The sequence below is a fragment of the Oryctolagus cuniculus genome, chromosome 12 (assembly GCF_964237555.1).
Source record: "Oryctolagus cuniculus chromosome 12, mOryCun1.1, whole genome shotgun sequence".
NCBI classification, from domain to species: domain Eukaryota; kingdom Metazoa; phylum Chordata; class Mammalia; order Lagomorpha; family Leporidae; genus Oryctolagus; species Oryctolagus cuniculus.
Genome location: NC_091443.1, coordinates 37,163,434 through 37,184,378, shown reverse-complemented (window position 1 = coordinate 37,184,378; position 20,945 = coordinate 37,163,434). Strand labels below are relative to the sequence as shown.

Below are 20,945 nucleotides of genomic sequence, written 5' to 3'. Positions count from 1 at the left end.
AAAAATGTACCTTCAAAAGCTCAAGCTAAAAACTGTTACTTATTATAGATTCAGTTAGTGAGAAGACAGGATATATTTAGTTGAATACAAAAATGTGAAAACAGAATTAGTTAATAATAGTTGCATTCTTATATTAATATCAGCATCCAATTTGTTTCTGTGTTATTATTCCAGTTGTATTAATACACAGATGCACTAATAAACAGGGAAGCAAATATCAATAGTACGATAAAACAATAGTTTATAATCTCAGAGCTTTTAACTGAATTTATCTACAATGCTGAAGGAAGACTAATAAGAATCTTCATGTTAAAAAAATGAATGAATAACAAAGCAAACTTAAGGAATAAAGTCACTTAGAGTCTATTAATCTATATATCATATATAATACTACACATATCTTATATACAATAAAACACTTTCATTCATAACAAAATTACTATAGCACACATTTTCCTACACATGTGAACACTCGGCAAGCAGAGGCTGGGGTTTTATCCATCAATGTGTATAGTATTTTCTTTCATAATTTTATAGGCTTTCCAAAGCTGGAAAAATGCCATTATTCATTAATCACATTTTTCACCTAGCACAGAGCTAGATCATAGTAGGCATATTTCTTGAATTAAATGAATAAAGTTACTTAAGGCATTGCTGAGTGCTTTAAAGGATTTCATAAATTTCTGATAATCTACAATACCAATTATCAAGTCATTATAAGGCCCCAATGTGAAAATGATAAAATATTATGCAGGGTGAAATCACACTCTATAGACATGATTGCTTACATGTTGCTGTCTATGTCATACCCATGCAAATATTCCAGTGTTATACTCTTGCAGAAATAAAGACAAGTGGTGAAACTAGCCATTTACTAAGCTGCATGTCATTCAGGTGGCACTGTGTGAAGGAGCAAATGGAAGGAATTTCTTGACTTTCCCTTACATTATAGGTTAAATAGGATTTTCTGCTCTAACATTAAACCAACATGAACATGTATTCAATAGGTATTTGTTTGATCATGGGTCTTTTATTAATAAAACTGTCATAAGTGGAAATGATATTTAAAAATACTGGGCATCCACAAGAATTTTTAGAATAAAGTCTATTTGTAACTTGACATCCAAGTTGTTGTATTTTTCTTTAATTTTTACTAATATAATTTCATAGCTACAATTCTAATGCCAGAATACCTTCCCTCCTGCTCTTCCTCCCTCAAACTCTTTTTTCTTTTAATTTTTGTAAAAACATAACTTCAGTCCACTCAACAATCAGAAGCTTAATGCACCACTAACCATAATCACAGGCTTCACACATCACTAACCATAACATTCGACAAGTAAAAAGAGTAGAAAGACCACAGTTCCACAGGAGCATAAAGAAGGCTAAAAGTAACAGTCAAGTCACAGGATGCCCATTTTGTTCCTATACATTTTTGTACTCTATATTAACTAATACATATCAGAAAAACATATGATATTTGTCTTTCAGGGATTGACTTATTTCACCAAGCATAACGGTTTCCAGTTGCATCCATTTTGTTGCAAAAGTCAGGATCTCATTATTTTTTACTACTAATATTCCACAGTGTATATATGCCACATTTTCCTTATCCAGTCATTGGTTGATGGACATCTGCATTAATTCCATATCTTAGCACTGTGAATTGAGCTGCTTATAAACATGAGATTGTTCAGATCATTCTTAATATGTGGATTTCATTTCCTTTGGGTATATTCCCAAGAGTGGGATAGTTGGATCATATGGAGGATATATTTTCAGAGTTCTGAGGGATTTCCATACTTTCTTCCCTAATGTTTGTTCTGGTTTACATTCCCACCTACAGTGCATTAAGTTACCCTTCCCCCATATCCTCATCAGTATTTATTATTATTTTTGATTTTTAGATGATAGCCATTCTAACTGGGGTTAGGTGAAACCTCACTGGGGTGTTTATTTGCACTTCCCGGATGGCTAATGATCCTGAGCATTTTTTCATGTGTTTGTTGGCCAATTGTATTTCATCCTTTAAAAATGCTCATTTAGACTATTGCTTAACCAGATTGTTTGCTTTGTTGTTGTTGAGTTTCTTTAGCTCCTTACATAGTCTGGATAATAATACTTTATCAGATGTATAGTTTGCAATATTTTCTCACATTCTTTTGGTTGCCACTTTGTTGAGTATTTCCTTTGCTGTGCAGAAACTTCTTAGCTTGATGTAACCCCCTATGTCTATTTTGGCTTTTATTGCCTGTGTTCTAGAGTCTCACCCAAGAAGTCTTTGCTATGCCAATGTCTTGCATTGTTTTCTCTATGTCATCCTTCAGTAATTTGATGGCTTCAGGTCTTAGGTTTATATCCTTGATCCATTGTGAGTTGATTTTTGTATAGGGTGGGAAGAGTCTTGTTTCATACACGCAGAGTTTCAATTTTCCCAACATCATTTGTTGAAGAGATTGTCTTTTCTCCAGGGAGTGATTTTAGCTCATTTGTCAGATGAGTTGATTGTAGATGAATGGATTAATTTCTAGGGTTTCCAATCTGTTCCATTGGTCCTCATGTCTATTTTTCTGTCAGCTGCATCTGTTTTGATTACAACTGCCCTGTAGTATGATTGAAATTTGGTATTGTGATACCTATGACTTTGTTTTTGTTCTTTTTTTTTTGACAGGCAGAGTTAAAAAGAGAGAGAGAGAGACAGAGAGAAAGGTCTTCCTTCCGTTGGTTCTCCCCTCAAATGGCTGCTACGACTGGCACGCTGTGCCGATCCGAAGCCAGGAGCCAGGTGCTTCCTCCTGGTCTCCCATGCGGGTGCAAGGCCCAAGCACTTGGGCCACCCTCCACTGCATTCCTGGGCCACAGCAGAGAGCTGGACTGGAAGAGGAGCAACTGGGACAGAATCTGGCGCCCCAACCGGGACTAGAACCCGGGGTGCTGGTGCCGCAGGTGGAGGATTAGCCTAATGAACCGTGGCACTGGCTTGTTTTTGTTCTTTAAGATTGCCACAGAGGGCCAGAGCTGTGGCATAGCAGTTAAAGCCACCACCTGCAGTGCCAGCATTCCATATGGGTACTGGTTCGAGTTCCAGCTGCTCCTTTTCTGATTCAGCTCTCTGCTAAAGCCTGGGAAAGCAGAAGATAGCCCAAGTCCTTGGGACCCCTGCACCCACATGGGAAGAAGCTCCTGGCTCCTGGCTTTGGATTGGCCCAGCTCCAGCCATTGAGGCCATTTGTGAAGTGAATCAGCAGATGGAGTATCTTTCTCTTACTCTCTGCCTCTGCCTCTCTGTAACTCTACCTTTCAAATAAATAAATCTTAAAAAAAAAAGATTGCCTTAGTTATTCATGGTCTCTTGTGATTCCATATGAATTTTAGCATTTTTTATAGATCTGACAAGAATGTCATTGAGACTTTGATTGGGATTGCATTGACTCTGTAAATCGCTTTGGGTTGTATGGACATTTTGTATATATTAATTCTTCCAACCTATGAACACAGAAGATTCTTTCATTTTTGGTGTCTTCTTCTATTTCTTTCTTTAATATTTTGTAATTTTCGTTGTAGAGATCTTTTACATATTTGGTTACATTTATTCCAAAGTATTTAAATTTTTGTAGCTATTGTGAATGATAGAAAACACCAGAGAAAGAGAACTACAGACAATATCCCTGATGAACATAGATGCAAAAATCCTTAACAAAATACTAGCTAATCAAATCCAATAACACAATAGAAATATCATTCATTCAGCCCAATTTATCCTGATATCCAGGTATTTATCCTGATATCCAGGGATGGTTTGACACATGCAAATCAATAAATATGACACATCACATTAGCAGAATCAAAGAATAACACATCAAAGAATAAAAACCACATTATTATCTCAATAGATGCAGAGAAAGAATTTCGTAAAATACAACATCATTCATGATGCAAACCTTAAGAACACTGGGTATGGAAGGAACACTCCTCTACCCTATCAAGGTACTATATGATAAACCCACAGCCAGTATCATATTGAATGGGGAAAAGTTAGAAGCAGTTCCACTCAGATCTGGAACTGGACAAAGATGCCCACCTTCACCATTGCTATTCAATATAGTTCTGGAAGTTTTATTAAGAGCCATTAGACAAGAAAAGGAAATCAAATGAATACAAAATATAAGATAGGAAGACAAATTATCCCTGTTTGCAGATGACATAATTTTATGTACAGGGGAACCAAAATACCCTACTAAGAGACTATTGGAGCACATAAGAGAGTTTAGTAAAGTTGTAGAATATGAAAAAAAACACAAAAATATCAAAAGCCTTTGTATACATATAAACAATATCAGAAATAACTTGTATCTAATTTAAAACATTGTTCCAGCACATATACTAAAACATTGCTCCAAGTAACTAAATTATTTGACACATTTTTAAAGATTTTGTATTTCTTGTGAATAATTTTGGTTGTGCTAATCATATAAAAGGTAACAAATGTTAATTAATGTTCATGGATATAAGATATTTGTTAAATGCCAGGAACTTGATCAAACATTGAATGTTGTCTCATTTAATCCTACAAATTACTTCATTATTGTTGTCATTTTAAAAATAAGGAAACAGAGGTCCAAGGAAATGTAGTCACTGTTCCAAAATCACATTATGAGTGACTAAGCTGTGCATCAAACCTAGATGTGATTATTGCTATATTTATGTTCTTCTCATTATACTTTGTATCTTCCCTGTGAGTAAAAAGTTTCTGCAAAAACAGTTAATGAAATGAGAACATTATGATACTCAGAACTTCTGATTTCTTCTAGGTAAGGTTCCTGGAGAGTCTTAAAAAATTACTTGGACCTGGCAGACCTCTGCAACCAGAAACCTTCCATGTCCTTTTATCCTCCAATCTAGAAATGATCTCCTCTTATTTGCTCCACAAATTCTCTGAATTTACCTTTAATGTAATAAATTACAATTGTCTTCCTTCTGTTCTCTGGTCTCCATAAGACTGTGAATAATTTGCAAGCAGAAATGTTTTGCCTATTATCTTTACATCATCAGTGCTTAATCCAGTGCTTGCCTTACCACATATACAAAGCCTGGTTAACACACAATAAATGTTTAAAATGAGAATCAAAGTCCAGCAGTATTACTTCAATTCCAGATAGTCCCAGCCAAAATAAATAGGATAAAGGGCAGAAAATCTACTTTACTTACCATTTTGTTTTTTTAAGAGACACTAAACTTTGCTGTTTCTCTTTTATCAACATAGTTTACTTATTCCCTTTGCACAGGATTTGAAGAATAGTGTAGTAATATGCAATGTTCAGAGTTCCTTTGGTGGTGGTAGGGAATCTGTAAAACAAAGGTAAGTTATTTTGTTTCTGCAAAGTACAGGGTAAATCTCTTGTATTTTAATGCTTCTTTAAAATATGGATGATTTATTTCTCTGGATTGAAAAAAGGCAATAGTAACTAAAACAATTCAACAATTTTCAGTGCTACACTGAAATATTTTCCTTTCTTTGCTTGCAACTTAAAATGATTACAATGTAAAGTAATTAAGCAGAAGTAAATGTTTCTAGTAATCTAAGAAGACATTACTTTTCATTTGTGCTATGAAATTGAAACTGTTTTTCCTGTATTTACCAAATATTTTCTCACTATATGTACTAACAAAATAAGAAACAAACAAAAAATACTTTCTGAACAATAGAAGATACAAGAACACATTGGTGGGGCAAGGAACTTCATGCAGCCATTTATGCTGTTTGGGATACCTATATCCCTGTGATAATGTCTGGCTTCACGTCCTGGCTCGGCTCCCCGTTCCATTTTGCTGCTATTGTGCACACTGGGAGGCAACAGAGATGGCTCACTCAGCACAGGCAAGGACATGATTTGAAGGAAAATGTTGTTTCATAGGATTCAAGCTATAAAGTCATCAAAATAACAACTGTAAATGCCATTGAAATTATATTCTTTTCATTTTAAATTTTAAAATATTAATCCATTTAGTAGGCAACATTCTAATGAATGTATTTTTAATGCTGGGGGCTTCTCCATTCAATGTTACAACATAGATCAGATCTGCAGTTTTGCTGTAACCTCTCTTGACATTGGCTGTTTATAGATAGGGAGGGAGTTAAAAGAATAGGCATAAAAAGCAAGAATAAAGCAAATTTTAGCTGTTTCGCACCATACATGTGTGTGTTTGTGTATACATATAAACCTCAAAAATTTTGAGGTAGATATAGTTTTTTTCATGAAATACATTTTCCATGATTTTTTTGCAAATCTTTTGTACATGGAAAATGGGATCAATGTTCACATTTATTATTAATTCTGTATGATGAATGCACATGCAAATTGATCCTCTTCTGTAATGCACATAAATCATCAATGCAAATTATACAATAAAGTCACAAAATGAAAAACAATTATAATTTTTTAAAAATCCCAAACTTGAGGGGCTGGCATAGAGGGTAAAGCCACTGCCTGTAGTGCCAACATCCCATATGGGTGTTGGTTTGGGTCCTGGCGGCCCCACTTCTGATCCAGCTCCCTGCTCATGTGCCTGAGAAAGCAGCAGAAGATGGCCTGAGTGCTTGGGCCTCTGCATCCATGTGGGAAACCCAGAAGAAGCTCCAGGCTCCTGGGTTTGGATTGGCCTGGCTCCACCCATTGCAGCCATTTGGGGAATGAACCATCAGATGGAAGACATCTCTCTCTCTCTCTCTCTCTCTCTGCCTCTCTGTAACTCTGCCTTTCAAATAAATAAACAAATCTTTAAAAAATCCAAAACTGGAACAAATGAGAGCAAGGAGGGACTGGGGAATCATTTGGAGCAGGACTAACTCTAAAGCTCTAAAGCATGCAAATATTCATGGCACTCTTCAAATGTGTATTGAATAAAAATATAAGAAAATATAGCCAAATGACATCAGCCTCTATTTTAAGTACAGGGATATATCAAAGTGATTGAAGATGCAGGTTTTTGAGGCAATTAAATACAACAAGGTGCTGTGCTTCATTCTGTTGAGGAAACTGCCATTATCATTACTGTGTAACCAGATCCTCCTTCCTGTTATCCACTCACTCTAGGATCCTGGGACAATGTGAAGTCAACGGGCCTTTCAGTTGGTGGAGGCATGCTTACAATAGACAGTGTGAGGCCAGAACTTGCCTTAGACAAAGCACTCAATATATGCCTTACATTCTACATCTGTCAAGTAGTGATAATAACATTAGGCATAAAGTTATTATAAAAGTTAATTAAAGTAAACTCTAAATAAATGCTAGCTTTTACTTAATAGATACTCACAAACCACCAACTGGGAACAAATATTGGGTATAAATATGTGAATGAATAAGTTAGTACAAACTAAATGAGAGTCCCTTTCTTTGCCTTTTATATGAAAAAGGGAACAAATGAATAGAAGATATATATTGCTAACGGTCAATAAGTGACCAACAAATGTGAAAATACTCAACCTTACTTACTAGGTTATTAGAACAAAGGCATGCAAATAAGAACATGAGGTAATAACCATATTTAACCACTCAAACTTCTTGAAGTTTTTAATTTATTTTTTAAAGTCACACTTCTGATGTGATGAATCCAAGATTTTGGAAAGATCACAGGATATAAGGTCATTCAGCTCTTTTAGAAGAAAATTTCAGCAGACATACAAATTATCATGAAAAAATTGATTAAATAATTCTACTTAGGTATCTATGCTAAAGAAAATATCCAGGCTGGCGCCGCGGCTCACTAGGCTAATCCTCCGCCTTGCGGCGCCGGCACACCGGGTTCTAGTCCCAGTCGGGGCGCCAGATTCTGTCCCGGTTGCCCCTTTTCCATGCCAGCTCTCTGCTGTGGCCCGGGAGTGCTGTGGAGGATGGCCCAAGTGCTTGGGTCCTGCACCCCATGGGAGATCAGAAGCACCTGGCTCCTGCCATCGGATCAGCGTGGTGCGCTGGCCGCAGCGCGCCGGCCGCGGTGGCCATTGGAGGGTGAACCAACGGCAAAGGAAGACCTTTCTCTCTGTCTCTCTCTCTCACTGTCCACTCTGCCTGTAAAAAAAAAATAAAATAAAATAAAAAAAAGAAAAAATATCCAGAACAATACATTGTATACATATATAAAACAATGCTTCCAATTTTTCACTATCATAAATATTTCCATTGCTCGACAATAGAAGGTGATTAAATAAATTGTAGTTCATACAAATAATGAAGCTTCATACTGATGTTTAAATCATGCTTTTGAACAATATGAATGCCACATAAAATGTATCATTACAATATTAAGAGGGACAATGCAGCATATAAAACAATACTCAATTCCCTGGGCAAATAGAGATACACAGAATAGAAAAAAAAAAGGTACACCAGAATGTGACCGCTTATATAATATTCATAGTATGAAGATATTTTTAAGTTTAATTATTTTAGTTTATTTATTTGGTTATTGAATATATTTTGGGGATTGTGGGAATCCTCTCTAACCTGGAGTACCAAATCAGTATTAGCAGTTAGTGCCCCCCTCCCCCCATAGAAAATCTTACTTTGAGTTTAGAGATCCTGGGATTAAGCTGGGTTTGACTAATCAATATGTTGAGAAGCTACAATAGTCAAGTAAACACAAAGTCGCTGCTGGTCTCTCTTACAGTTATCCACTAGGATGGTGCTGTTCTCAGGATCATTAAGAGGGCTTGGTATAAATTATTTGAGGTTACTTTTCTTTTTTTAATTAATTAATTAATTTTTTTGACAGGCAGAGTTAGTGAGAGAGAGAGAAAGACAGAGAAAAGTCTTCCTTTCCGTTGGTTCACCCCCTAAATGGCCGCTATGGCGGGCACTGCGCCAATCCGAAGCCAGGAGCCAGGTGCTTCCTCCTGGTCTCCCATGCAGGTGCAGGGCCCATAAACTTGGGCCATCCTCCACTGCCTTCCCAGGCCACAGCAGAGAGCTGGACTGGAAGAGGAGCAACCGGGACAGAATCCGGCGCCCCAACCAGGACTAGAACCTGGGGTGCCGGTGCCACAGGTGGAGGATTAGCCTAGTGAGCCGTGGCACCGGCCAAGGTTACTTTTCTTTAGAGTCTATGCCATGGGGTATCATTAAAGTTCTCACATACGATCTTGAGGATCTAGGTCTTTGTTGCAACAGAGATTGGTCAACAGCAACAGAAACATTCTAAGGCATTATAGGATGCTAATGAGCTCTGAACTTAGGATTGTGGACCTCAGCAAACAACATGGTAACTACTCTTCTTGTCATGAGTAAACAACAAATGGACCTATAAACTGTACAGGGGGTCAGTCCCTGGCCTAGACACACAACTGATGGTCACATGGCACGAGTTGTTACATGAGTCTAGAATAAGCTATAGTTTATGCTAGAATTGAGTTACATGGGCTAGTCCCAGCCAAAACATGACCCATGATCACTTTAAGGAGGATTTCACATCCATATTCTTGTCTCTAATTACCTACTATAAAAAACTTCCTATGCAAGTACTTGAATTTATAATAGGCTTACCTCAGAATGTGTGCTGGCCAGGGGGCAGTAGAGTCAGCGAGCAACATAAAAGCAAGAGGGGAAAGGCTCCCAGTTTTCACAGTGGCGATGGCTTTGTAGTGGCCTATTGAGGGTGGATCAATCTCCCACTAGAACTGGTTCTGATATCAAGAGTGATGATGCCAGACAGGCCACAAGACAGTATGAGAGGTCTGCTATTCATGTAAGACGGATTTATGGGACAGCACGGCAAGCAACAAAGCTGATCTGCAACGCCTTGAGCAAAGGGAGGAGCAGGCATCTTTGTTTCTTACTGTGTGTGGTGTGGGTGCAGATTCTCCTATGTAGGCCAGGGTTTGCACGGCTTGAACTTCTGGGCTCATGCCAAGGAAAGGAGCGCTCAGTGTTTCTCATCAGCCTGCCCAGATGTAGGCAAAGAGGGCAAAGGGAAGGGGAAGGATCTGCAATCCGTCAGCAGCCACATGTCACAGATGGAGTCAAGCCATTCATCACAGTGCTTCTTTTCCCTTGTTTCAATACAGATTTTGGTATCAGAAAATGAATAAAAATGATTTGGGAAGCTTTCTACATTTTTCTTTCTTATAGAATAATTCAGTTAGTATATGAGGTATCCGTTCTAAAGAATCTAACTAGAATTCATTTATATTTAAAACCTTATGGACCATTTTTAGAGCTAGTTCTCTGGCACTTTAATCCCTTTCATTCACTTGCCTCCTTCCCATTTCTCTCCCTCTTACAGTGAGGTATTCTAATGTATTTGTCACTAGTCCTTTGTATGCATGTGTTGTTATAAGTTGTATTGCTTTGTGCATGTATTTTAATGTGATGCTATTGTTCTGTAGATATAATTTTGAGTCTTAGTTTTTGACTCAGCACTACATTTTAAAACATACAGCCATGTGTGTGGACATCATCCATTGTATATTAACTCTGGACAATAATTTGTGATGCACATCTATATCATTCTACTTTTCCATTTCCGTAGTAGTAGATAGCTACATGACCCCCAACTCATCATCACTACAAGTAATATACAATAAAGATTCTGAAACAAGTCCCTTCACAGCCTTATGTGAAAATGCTCCCGCACTACGTGCCCAGGAAAGAGGCTTCTGGAATACAAGGTACACATGCACTCGTTTCATTAAATATCTTCAGATTCTTTCTAGAATTGCTGTACCAATCTAGTCTCCCATAGATCAGTATTATAAAAATTTATTCATTTTTCATTGAAAAAACTTATTATCTAAAAATAACAAATGGTTACAACTTTTTCAAATGACAAAGTGAAATACAACTAGGAAAGGGACAGATTCCTTATTTAATTATTTATTTATCACTTACTCAATGAATATTTACATATAATATTTAACTACTATAGAGATATCCAGTTTTTCCTCTGAAAATGTTTTTTATTATTTATATAATTATTATTTGAAAGGCAGAAACAGAGAAAAAAGGAGTGAGAAAAACTTCTAACAGCTGATTCACTCCCCCCAAAAGCCACAACAGACAGGTCTTGGCCAGGCCAAACCCAGGAACCATGAACACCATCCTGGTCTCCCACATGGTTGGTAGTAGTCCAAGAAACTGAGACATCTTCTGCTGCCTTCCCAGGAACATTAGCAAGGAACTGGTTTGGAAATGAAGCAGCTGAGACACAAACTGGCACTCTGATATGGGATGCTGGCATCATAAGCAGCAGCTTAACCTGCTGCACCACAATGCTAGCTCCCATGAAGAGACTTGGAGTCAAGTGGAGGATACAGACATGAATGCTACTGTGACAGTTAATAGCATATATATTTGTATAAGATATGGGAGCTGGAACATTAAAAATATAACATCAATAAAATGGCACACTCTGTATATCATCATGGAGGAAGCCTTGCTTGAGCTACTTACTAAAAGATGTGGAGGTCATTTCCTTGCACAACGATGGCGTAGGACACAGCATGAAGTTGCCTGGTGCATTCAGGATCTGCAAGGAGTTCCGGGCAGCTGGAAAATAAGAGGTAGAGTAAGAGATAAGGTTGGAACATTAGGACATAATAGATAATGGATGCATAGCCTTGTATATGGTCTTAAGGAGCTTTAAAATGGAAGTATTTATACTATGTAAGATTCTATGATATCATTAGAAAGCATACAATTAAGATACCCAGGTGTGTAAGTCCTATACAAGATGAAAACTCAGTAAAAAGATTTAGGAGTGATAAAGATATTTGACAGTCATCTCTATGCACATGGCAATTATAGCCATGAGTTTGAATGAAAGTGTACATCATATAAAGTTAAATCAAATTATACTAATAAAAACATAAAAATATAAATAAGTCCAGTGAGCAAGAAGACCCACAGAGAAGGTAAAATTGTCTTGCTGGTTTTCTTTCTTTCTTTCTTTCTTTTTTTTTTTTTTTTTTTTTTTTGACAGGCAGAGTCAGACAGTGAGAGAGAGACAGAGAGAAAGGTCTTCCTTCCATTGGTTCACCTCCCAAATGGCTGTTGTGGCCAGTATGCTGCAGCCGGTGCGCTGCACCGATCGGAAGCCAAGAGCCAGGTGCTTCCTCCTGGTCTCCCATGCAGGTGCAGGGCCCGCCCAAGCATTTGGGCCATCCTCCACTGCCTTCCCAGGCCACAGCAGAGAGCTGGACTGGAAGAGGAGCAACCGGGACAGAATCCGGCACCCCAACCGGGACTAGAACCCGGGATGCTGGCGCCACAGGTGGAGGATTAGCCAAGTGAACCGTGGCGTCAGCCTCTGGTTTTATTTCTACCTTAAATTTTGTCAACCAACCTGAATGAAGTCAGTGTGTACTTTTGTACTTGTTCATATATAGCTTTGAAAGTATTGTTAATCCTTGTCCAAGTGTTTTACTATACACTAACTAGATTATCACTTCCTAAAGTTAATAATAACTATAAATTAAATTCTTAAAAGTTCAGATGTGGTATACAGAAACTACAATAATCTTACTTACTTGTTTTATATCCATAAATATCTGATTGAGAGTAATGGAACAGAGTGATACTAAATAGTGCCACTAAGCAGGCACTAATAGTAACAATGAACCCAAGGGATCTTCATTATCTTTTGCTGTGTGACAAATTACCATTATATGATCAATTGAAAATAAAGACCTTACATTCTAATTAAAAATGCTATGACTGAATTCAGAGAGAGAGGAAGACTCATATTTTCCAATCATTATTAGTTTATAATTTATGATTGAAAATAAGTCTACTGAAAACTTGACTTCCATTCCAAATACAGACTATGTACTGAGAAATAAAGATTTATCCCAGTTTCTAGAACTGCACTTGTCCAGGCTGACCACTCCAAATCTATTTTAGGGTAGGAATAATCAGACATAGGAATTACAAACCTATTGGTAGTAGAGGAAGAAAAGAGTCTTAACAATATATATGCTAGCTTTTAGGCAAAATGGAATTCTGTCCCTAGAAAATAAAGTCCAAAGTAACCTTGACACTCTTCTAACTTTGAGGATATGATTAGAGAAACAAGAGGTTTGATCATTTCCTTTTGTTAATTTGCTATTCAACAATTCTAGTACAGAATTTAGGCCTCAAAACTTGTAAATGATGTCTGCTTTTGTTATATAATTAATACCAATCAAAGTAAGTTAAGGCTCACTATCTTTAGAAGTTACTTAAAAATGTGCATGTTTTAAAATGTTGCCTTGGTCCAAGTTAATGATAAATTTTTCATAGATCTTAGAGTGTAATCAGTAGTTATGGATCTTTAAATTTGTAATCTCACTCTGGTTCAATACACATTTTTAAAATGAAGGAAAATTAGTAATAGCAGGCATTTCTTAGGAATAAAATAATTCAGGATAGATTTTTAGAAAATAATTTTACTTTTATCTGCAATGAATTCAGCATAAAATTATTTCATAAAGTTTATGCACAGAATTATACAACCTAGTAATGAAATGCAAATATCTCTGTTCATTAAGGTGCAAATGTTTCATCAATTTTGCACACATAGTTCAGTGGGGACTGATAATTATACTGCACTGTGAAAAAATGTTTATTAAGTATCAGTGTGAGGCAGCTAGGTGTATCCAATTATACCCATATAATGTGATTTCACAAAGTGATTTGATTTTATTTATTACTTCACGGTCATCATTTTACTGGATTTGATGAAGTTTGGCATATTTTCAAAGTAAATTCAAATGATGAAAACACTTAAATAAACATCCAAACAGTCCTTAGAATTAGAAATCTGATTCTGATGCTATTGTGTATATATTTGTAAAATAACCTTCACTGAATTTTCAAGTTTGTACATCTATTAATTTGATGAAATATTTTTGTTAATTTAAGTCAACTTAAAGTTTTTTTACCAACTAAATATGCCAAAATACTTTTTCAACTTCATTATATTAACATTGCTATAAAATAAAATATACTAAAAGGGAAAGTTATCAGGATGAATTTTGAAAGAAATGAGATATCTCCTATAGCTTCTATAATCATGTCATTTATAGGAAGTTGTAATTTTAACTACCCATCTACCACATTGAAAAACTCATTGAAAACTTTGTAGATTTTGGTTATTAAACCTTTATCGATTGCATAGTTTGTAAATATTTTTTTCTCATTCTGTTGGTTGCCTCTTCACTTTCCTGACTGCAGTACAGAAACTTCTCAATTTGATGTAATCCCAATTGTTAACTTTGGATTTGACTGCCTGTGCCACCGGGGTCTTTTCCAAGAAGTCTTTGCCTGTGCCTATAGCTTGTAGGGTTTCTCCGATGTTCTCTAATAATTTGATGGTGTCAGGTCCTAGATTTAGATCTTTAATCCATGTTGAGTGGATTTTTGTGTCAGGTGTAAGGTAGGGTTCTTACTTCATGCAGATCAAGAAACTCCACAACAATAAAACAAACAACCCACTTAAGAGATGGGTCAAGGACCTCAATAGACATTTTTCAAAAGAATTCCAAATGGCCAACAGACACATGAAAAAAATGTTAAGGATAACTAGCAATCAGGGAAATGCAAATCAAAGCCACAATGAGGTTTCACCTCACCCGGTTAGAATGGCTTACATACAGAAATCTACCAACAACAGATGTGAGGAAAAAGGGACACTATCCCACTGTTGGTGGGAATGCAAACTGGTTAAGCCGCTATGGAAGTCAGTTTGGAGATTCCTCAGAAACCTGAATATAACCCTACCATTCAACTCAGCCATCCCACTCCTTGGAATTTACCCAAAGGAAATTAAATTGGCAAATAAAAGAGCTGTCTGCACTTCAATTTTTATTGCAGCTCAATTCACAATAGCTAAGACCCAAATGCCCACCAACCCAAATGCCCACCAACAGTAGACTGGATAAAGAAATTATGGGACATGTACTCTATAGAACACTATATAGCAGTAAAAAAATGAAATCCAGTTATGAAACCTATTGAAGTGAAATGGACACTGTGAGAAACAATGACTTGATCAGCCCTTGTCCTGACTGTCGAGGAACAACTTTCTATTTTATTCCTTTTAGTATTTTTTTGTTCTACTTAAAACTATTGGTTGAACTCTGTAATTAACACACAATTACTCTTAGGTGTTTAAATTTAACTGAAAAGTGATCCCTGTTAAATATAACAGTGGGAATAAGAGAGGGAGGAGATGTACAGTTCGGCACATGCTCACTTGGACTTACCCCTAATGGTAGAGTTAGAAACGTGCCAGGGAATTCCAATTCAATCCCATCAAGGTGGCATGTACCAACGCCATCTCACTAGTCTAAGAGATCAATTTCAGTTCACAATTGATCATAATGATAGGTCTAAGAGTCAAAGGGATCAAATTAACAAGAGTAGTGTCTGCTAATACTAACGGATAGAATAAAAAAAGGGAGAGAACAATCCAACATGGGAAGCAGGATACACAGCAGACTCATGAATGGCAGATGTCCTAAACAGCACTCTAGCCTCAGCCCTTAAGGCATTTGGATCCGGCTAAAAATCCTATGAGAATATTTCAGGCATGGAAAGCCAAGACATTCTGGCAAAAACAAAACAAAACAAAACAAAAAAAACACAATTAAATGAAAGATCTCTGTGAGCCAGATCCCAGTAAAAAGAACAGGCCATCAAGGAAGGAGGCACCTTTCTCTGAAGGGAGGAGAGAACTTCCACTTTGACTATGGCCTTGTCTAAATAAGATCAGAGATGGCGAACTCAAGAGGCTTCCCTACCCTTGGCAGCTCATGACAAGAGCCTCGGGTGATTACTGACGCCATAAATAAGAGTGTCAATTGTTAAATCAACAACAGGAGTCTCTTGTGCACTTACTCGTCATGTAGGATCTCTGTCCTTAATGTGTTGTACAATGTGAATTAATGCTATAACTAGTATTCAAACAATACTTTACACTTTGTGTTTCTGTGTGGGTGCAAACTGTTGAAATCTTTACTTAGTATATAAAGATAATTGAAAACTAATCGATGTGAATGGGATGGGAGAGGGAGTGGGAGATTGGATGGTTACGGGTGGGAAGGAGGTTATGGGGGTAAAAAGCTGCTATAATCCAAAAGTTGTACTTTGGAAATTTATATTCATTAAATAAAAGTTAAAAAAATTCATTGATAATGTCACAGTTTTTGTCTGTCCACCTCATTCAATCAGATTGTTTTGGGAATATCTTGGAATTACAACTTATTCTTCAACAATTCTTTATAAACTGTTTTTTATTAACTGTTTTCTAAAATTATACAGATGTGTCTCATTCCTTCAGCACTTAAATCTTTTCTCCCAAGACTCACAAGCTAAACTAACTTCTGCAGATGACTCTACCCTCATAAAGTAGATTCAACCCTCTTCTGACTAGCTCCCTATCTGCAGTTAATTTGTCTTTTATTCTGATTACATTGTTCATTTTTAAAAGATTTTTTCTTGAAAATTAATTTCAGAATAGTTTGAAATTTACAAAACAAAAATTGTGAGGTAGATCCCAAATATATCTAACCCTGTATCCCTTTTTAAGAGCTCATTAGTATCATTATCATTAGTATCTTTGTCACAATTATTTTATTTTCTATTATTTCAACCCAAACAATTTTTATCCCAGCTACTCCTCCAAGCCTATGAGCTTTTTATTTTAAATTTTAGCAACCACATATAAGGGAAAACATGTGGTATTGTCCTTCTGTGTCTGGTTCATTTCACTAAACATGATATCCTCCAGTTCTACCCTTTTTGCTGCAAATGACAGGATTTCATTCTTTCTTATAGTTGAACAATATCCCATTATTTATATATACCAGTGTCTACCACATTGTCATTTTCCATTCATCCGATGATGGATACCTTGATTGATTCTATATTTTAGCTATCGTGAACAGTGTTGCTATAAATATAGTACAGCATGTATCTTTTTGATACAATGAATTCATGTCTTTCAGGTACATACCAAGCAGTGGGATTGTTGGATAACATTATAGTTTCATTCCCAGTTGTTTTTTTTTAAATCTCCATACTGTTTTCCACAGTGGCTCCAGTAATTTACATTTCCACCACCAGTGTATAAGAATTCCTATTTATCCACACATTGCCAGCATTTGTTTCTGTCTTTTGGATAGTATAAACATTTCTAGAAGAAAACACAGAGGAAACACTTCAAACCTACAGTATAGGTAATGACATCTTGCATAAGACCCCAAACACATAGATAGCAAAAGTGAAACTAGATAAATTGGATTATATCAAATTCAAAAGTTTCTGTACAGTCAGGGATACAATTACTACAATGAAGAGACATCTGACAGAATGGGAGAAAATATTTGCAAGCTACTTATTTGACACAAGATATCCAGGATATATATTCTACTTGAAAAATTCAACAACAACAAAGACAACCAATCCAGTTAAGGAATGGTAAAGGATCTGAATAGATAGTTCTCAAAAGAAATACAAATGGCCAACAAATATTATGAAAAGACACTCAACATCACAAGCCATAAGGAAGCTCCTGGCTCCAGGCTTTGGATCGGTGCAGCTCCTGCCGTTGCATTCATTTGGGGAGTAAACCAGCAGATGGAAGACCTCTCTGTCTGTCTGTCTGTCTCTCTCTCTGCCTCTGCCTCTCTCTGTGACTCTACCTTTCAAATAAATAAACAAATCTTTAAAAAAAATCCCCAAAACTCAAAATGTCCATTTTGATGGGATCAGGGAAAACATGATATCTGTCTTTTGGAACTGGCTTATTTCATTAAGTATAATGGCTTCCAGTTGCATCCATCTTATTGCAAAAGACAGGATTTCATTTTCTTTTTATAGCTGAGTAGTACTGCATACTGTATATATACACCATAATTTCTTTATCCAATCATCAGTTGATGGATATCTGGGTTGATTCCATATCTTAGCTCTAGGGAACTGTGCTGGGCCAGTGCTGTGGCATAGTGGGCTAAACCTCTGCCTGGGGCACCAGTATCCCATTTGGAAGCCAGTTCATGTCCTGGATGCTCCTCTTCCTATCCAGCTCTCTGCTATGGCCTGGGAAAGCAGTAGTAGATGGCCCAAGTGCTTGAGCCCCTGTACCTGCATGGGAGAACCGGAAGAAGCTCCTGTCTTCTGGCTCCTGGATTTGGATCTGCTCAGCTTCAGCCATTGTGGCCATTTAGGGAGTGAACCAGCAGATGGAAGACCTTTCTCTCTGTTTTTCCCTCTCTGTCTGTAACTCTACCTTTCAAATAAATAAATATTTTAAAATAAAAATAAAAATGAATAAATGAATTGTGCTGCAAGGAACATAGGGATACAGATAACTCTTTCAGACACTGATTTCTTTTGATTTGGGAAAATTCCCAGGGGTGGGATGGCTGGGTCATATGGTAGAACTACATTCAGATTTCTGAGGTATCTCCATACTGTCTTCCACAGTGGTTGCACCAGTTTACATTCCCACCAAAAGTGGATTAAAGCATCTTTTTCCCCACATTCTCACAAACATTTGTTGTTTGTTGATTTCTGTATGAGAGCCATTCAAACTGGAGTGAGGTGAAACCTCATTGTGCTTTTGATTTGCACTTCCCTGATGGCAAGTGATCCTGAGCATTTTTCCAAGTGTTTTTTGGCCATTTGGATTTTTTTCTTGAAAAATGGCAGCTCAAGTCCTTTGCCCACTTCTTAACTGGATTGTTTCACTGTTGTTGAATTTCTTGAGCTCCCTATAGATTCTGGATGTCAACCCTTTATAAACCATGTAGTTGGCAAATATTTTCTCCCATTCTATTGGTTGCCTTTTCACTTTTCTGAGGGTTTCTTTTGCAGTGCAGAAGCTTCTCAGGTTCATGTAGTCCCTTTCGTCAATTTTGGCTTTGATTGCCTGTACTTCTGGGGTCTTTTCCAAGAAGTCTTTGCCTATGCCAATGTCTTGCATAGTTTCTCCAATGTTCTCTAGTAATTTGATTATATTAGGATATAAATTTAGGTCTTAGTTTCATTTTGAATGGATTTTTGTGTAAGGTGTAAGGTAGGGGTCTATTTTCATACTGCTACGTGCAGAGATCCAGTTTTCCCAGCACTTTGAGTTTTTAAATAAAGTACTTCATGTCCTTACTCTATCCTTTCTACTTAAAAACTGGACTCTTATTTTCAACTGTTCTACTAATACCTCTACATGGAGGTCACTTCTTACCTCCCAGTTAAGTTTAAAGCCATCTGTCCATCCTCACTTGACACTGCTTCTTCCATTAGTGCTGTTGATGCACATCTCCTCTATCTTCTCTTGGTTGCTGGGATGTTTCATTCTTCTGGCTTCTTTTGTACTTCTATGATCATTATGTCCTAGTTATCTCACTGGTTTTACTTCCTTTTACAATTCCTTAATGTTTATTGTACCATAACATAAATAAACGAAAGTCAACAAATTATACACATGCTAGCATAACCAGCACCTAGGTCAAGCTATAGAATACTGCTGCCCTCTCAGGGGCCAATCATGACCCTACCACAGGTATCTTTCATCAATAATGGTGTCTTTGATTTCTGGGTTTCATGAATAAATTATTAGGAATTTGCATTCTCATTCAGAAATGATGACATAATCTATGTTACCATTACCAGCTCAGGAAACTGCACTTTTAGTTTTGCCCCAAAACCTTAGCATGGACTAAAATGTAGAAATTCAGGTGACAGCACGACTGGTGATGAATGTCTTAGCCAGCTGGCATTAGGAGCAGCAGGCCAAGCTGTTGTTTGTGATGCCTGCATTCCATATCAGAGTGCTGGTTCAAGTCCCACAGCTCCCCCTCTGATTTAGCTCCCTGCTAATGCACATGGGAAAGCAGCAGTTGATGGTCTGGGTACTTGGGCCTCTGTCACACATGTAGAAGACCAGGATGGAGTTCCAGTTTTGCCCAGCCCTCACTGTTGCAGTCATTTGGGGAGCGAACCAATGAATGGAGGATCTTCTCTCTCTCTCTCTCTCTCTCTCTCTCTCTCTCTCTCTCTCTCTCCTTGTCTTTGCCTCTTTCTCTGTTGTTCTGTCCTTCAAATAAATATTTTTTTAAAAAGATAATGTCTTAGTCTACTTATCATTGCTATAATGGAATATAAGAAAGGATAACACAATGAACAGAAATTCATTGATTCACATTTCTGGAAGCTGGCATCTTCTTCCGTTCTCATCCCATGGCAGAAGACAAGAGGGCAAAGGAACAAGAGAGCAACAGAGAGATAAAAAAAGGGAACAAATTCATTCTCTTATAAAGAACCCACTCCCACAATAACAATGCTAATGTATTCATCAGAGCAGCTTCTGTGTGTTCTAATCATCCTCTAAAACCCCCACATCTTAATACTATTAAAATGGCAACTGAATTGTAACAGTTGAGCTTGAAAGGGAACAAATATTGAAATCACAGCAAAGAATATTTTACAGAAGGTGATAGTTCTTGAAAACCTTACTGTTGTCTCTGAAGTCAACTTTACTTTGTCATTCTAGATAGAGTAACTTAGAAATGGCATATTTTGCATTCCATACATTTTTATCATTGATAGACTATTCCTTTTCTTAATCTTATTTGATATTTGTTTAAAATTGCATCCACAGTTTTAAAAACCATGTTATTTTTTTCTAGCCTCCAAATCTAAAAATAAATGGACTTTATTGCAAACAACTGAAAAAAAACTAAATTTAGAAGAAACTAAATTCAACTGAAATATGAAGCCCCAAAGCAATACATATGTACACACATGCAAATACTTATGAAAAATATCAAAACATTACATGTAAGAGTATAGAAACTGCTAAAAGTACCCAAGAGTCCAAACTGTCACATGTACTGTCTTCCATGAAAAGGCCACTCTGAACAACTCTACTGTTTCTTCTTGTCACTTGCAAGAAGGAAGCTCAACTTGCAATGAATC

General features: G+C 36.9%; 1 long non-coding RNA gene across 1 annotated transcript; it reads right to left on the bottom strand.

Annotated features, from left to right (window-relative positions):
- Positions 1-451: 451 nt before the first annotated feature.
- LOC103351197 (uncharacterized) lies at positions 452-20,004 on the bottom strand. The gene is made up of 4 exons (XR_007910226.2): positions 19,213-20,004; positions 16,984-17,163; positions 11,442-11,537; positions 452-5,346 (listed from the first exon to the last, which is right to left on the bottom strand). It is a non-coding gene; the product is annotated as an uncharacterized lncRNA (long non-coding RNA).
- Between the last annotated feature and the right edge of the window lie 941 nt (positions 20,005-20,945).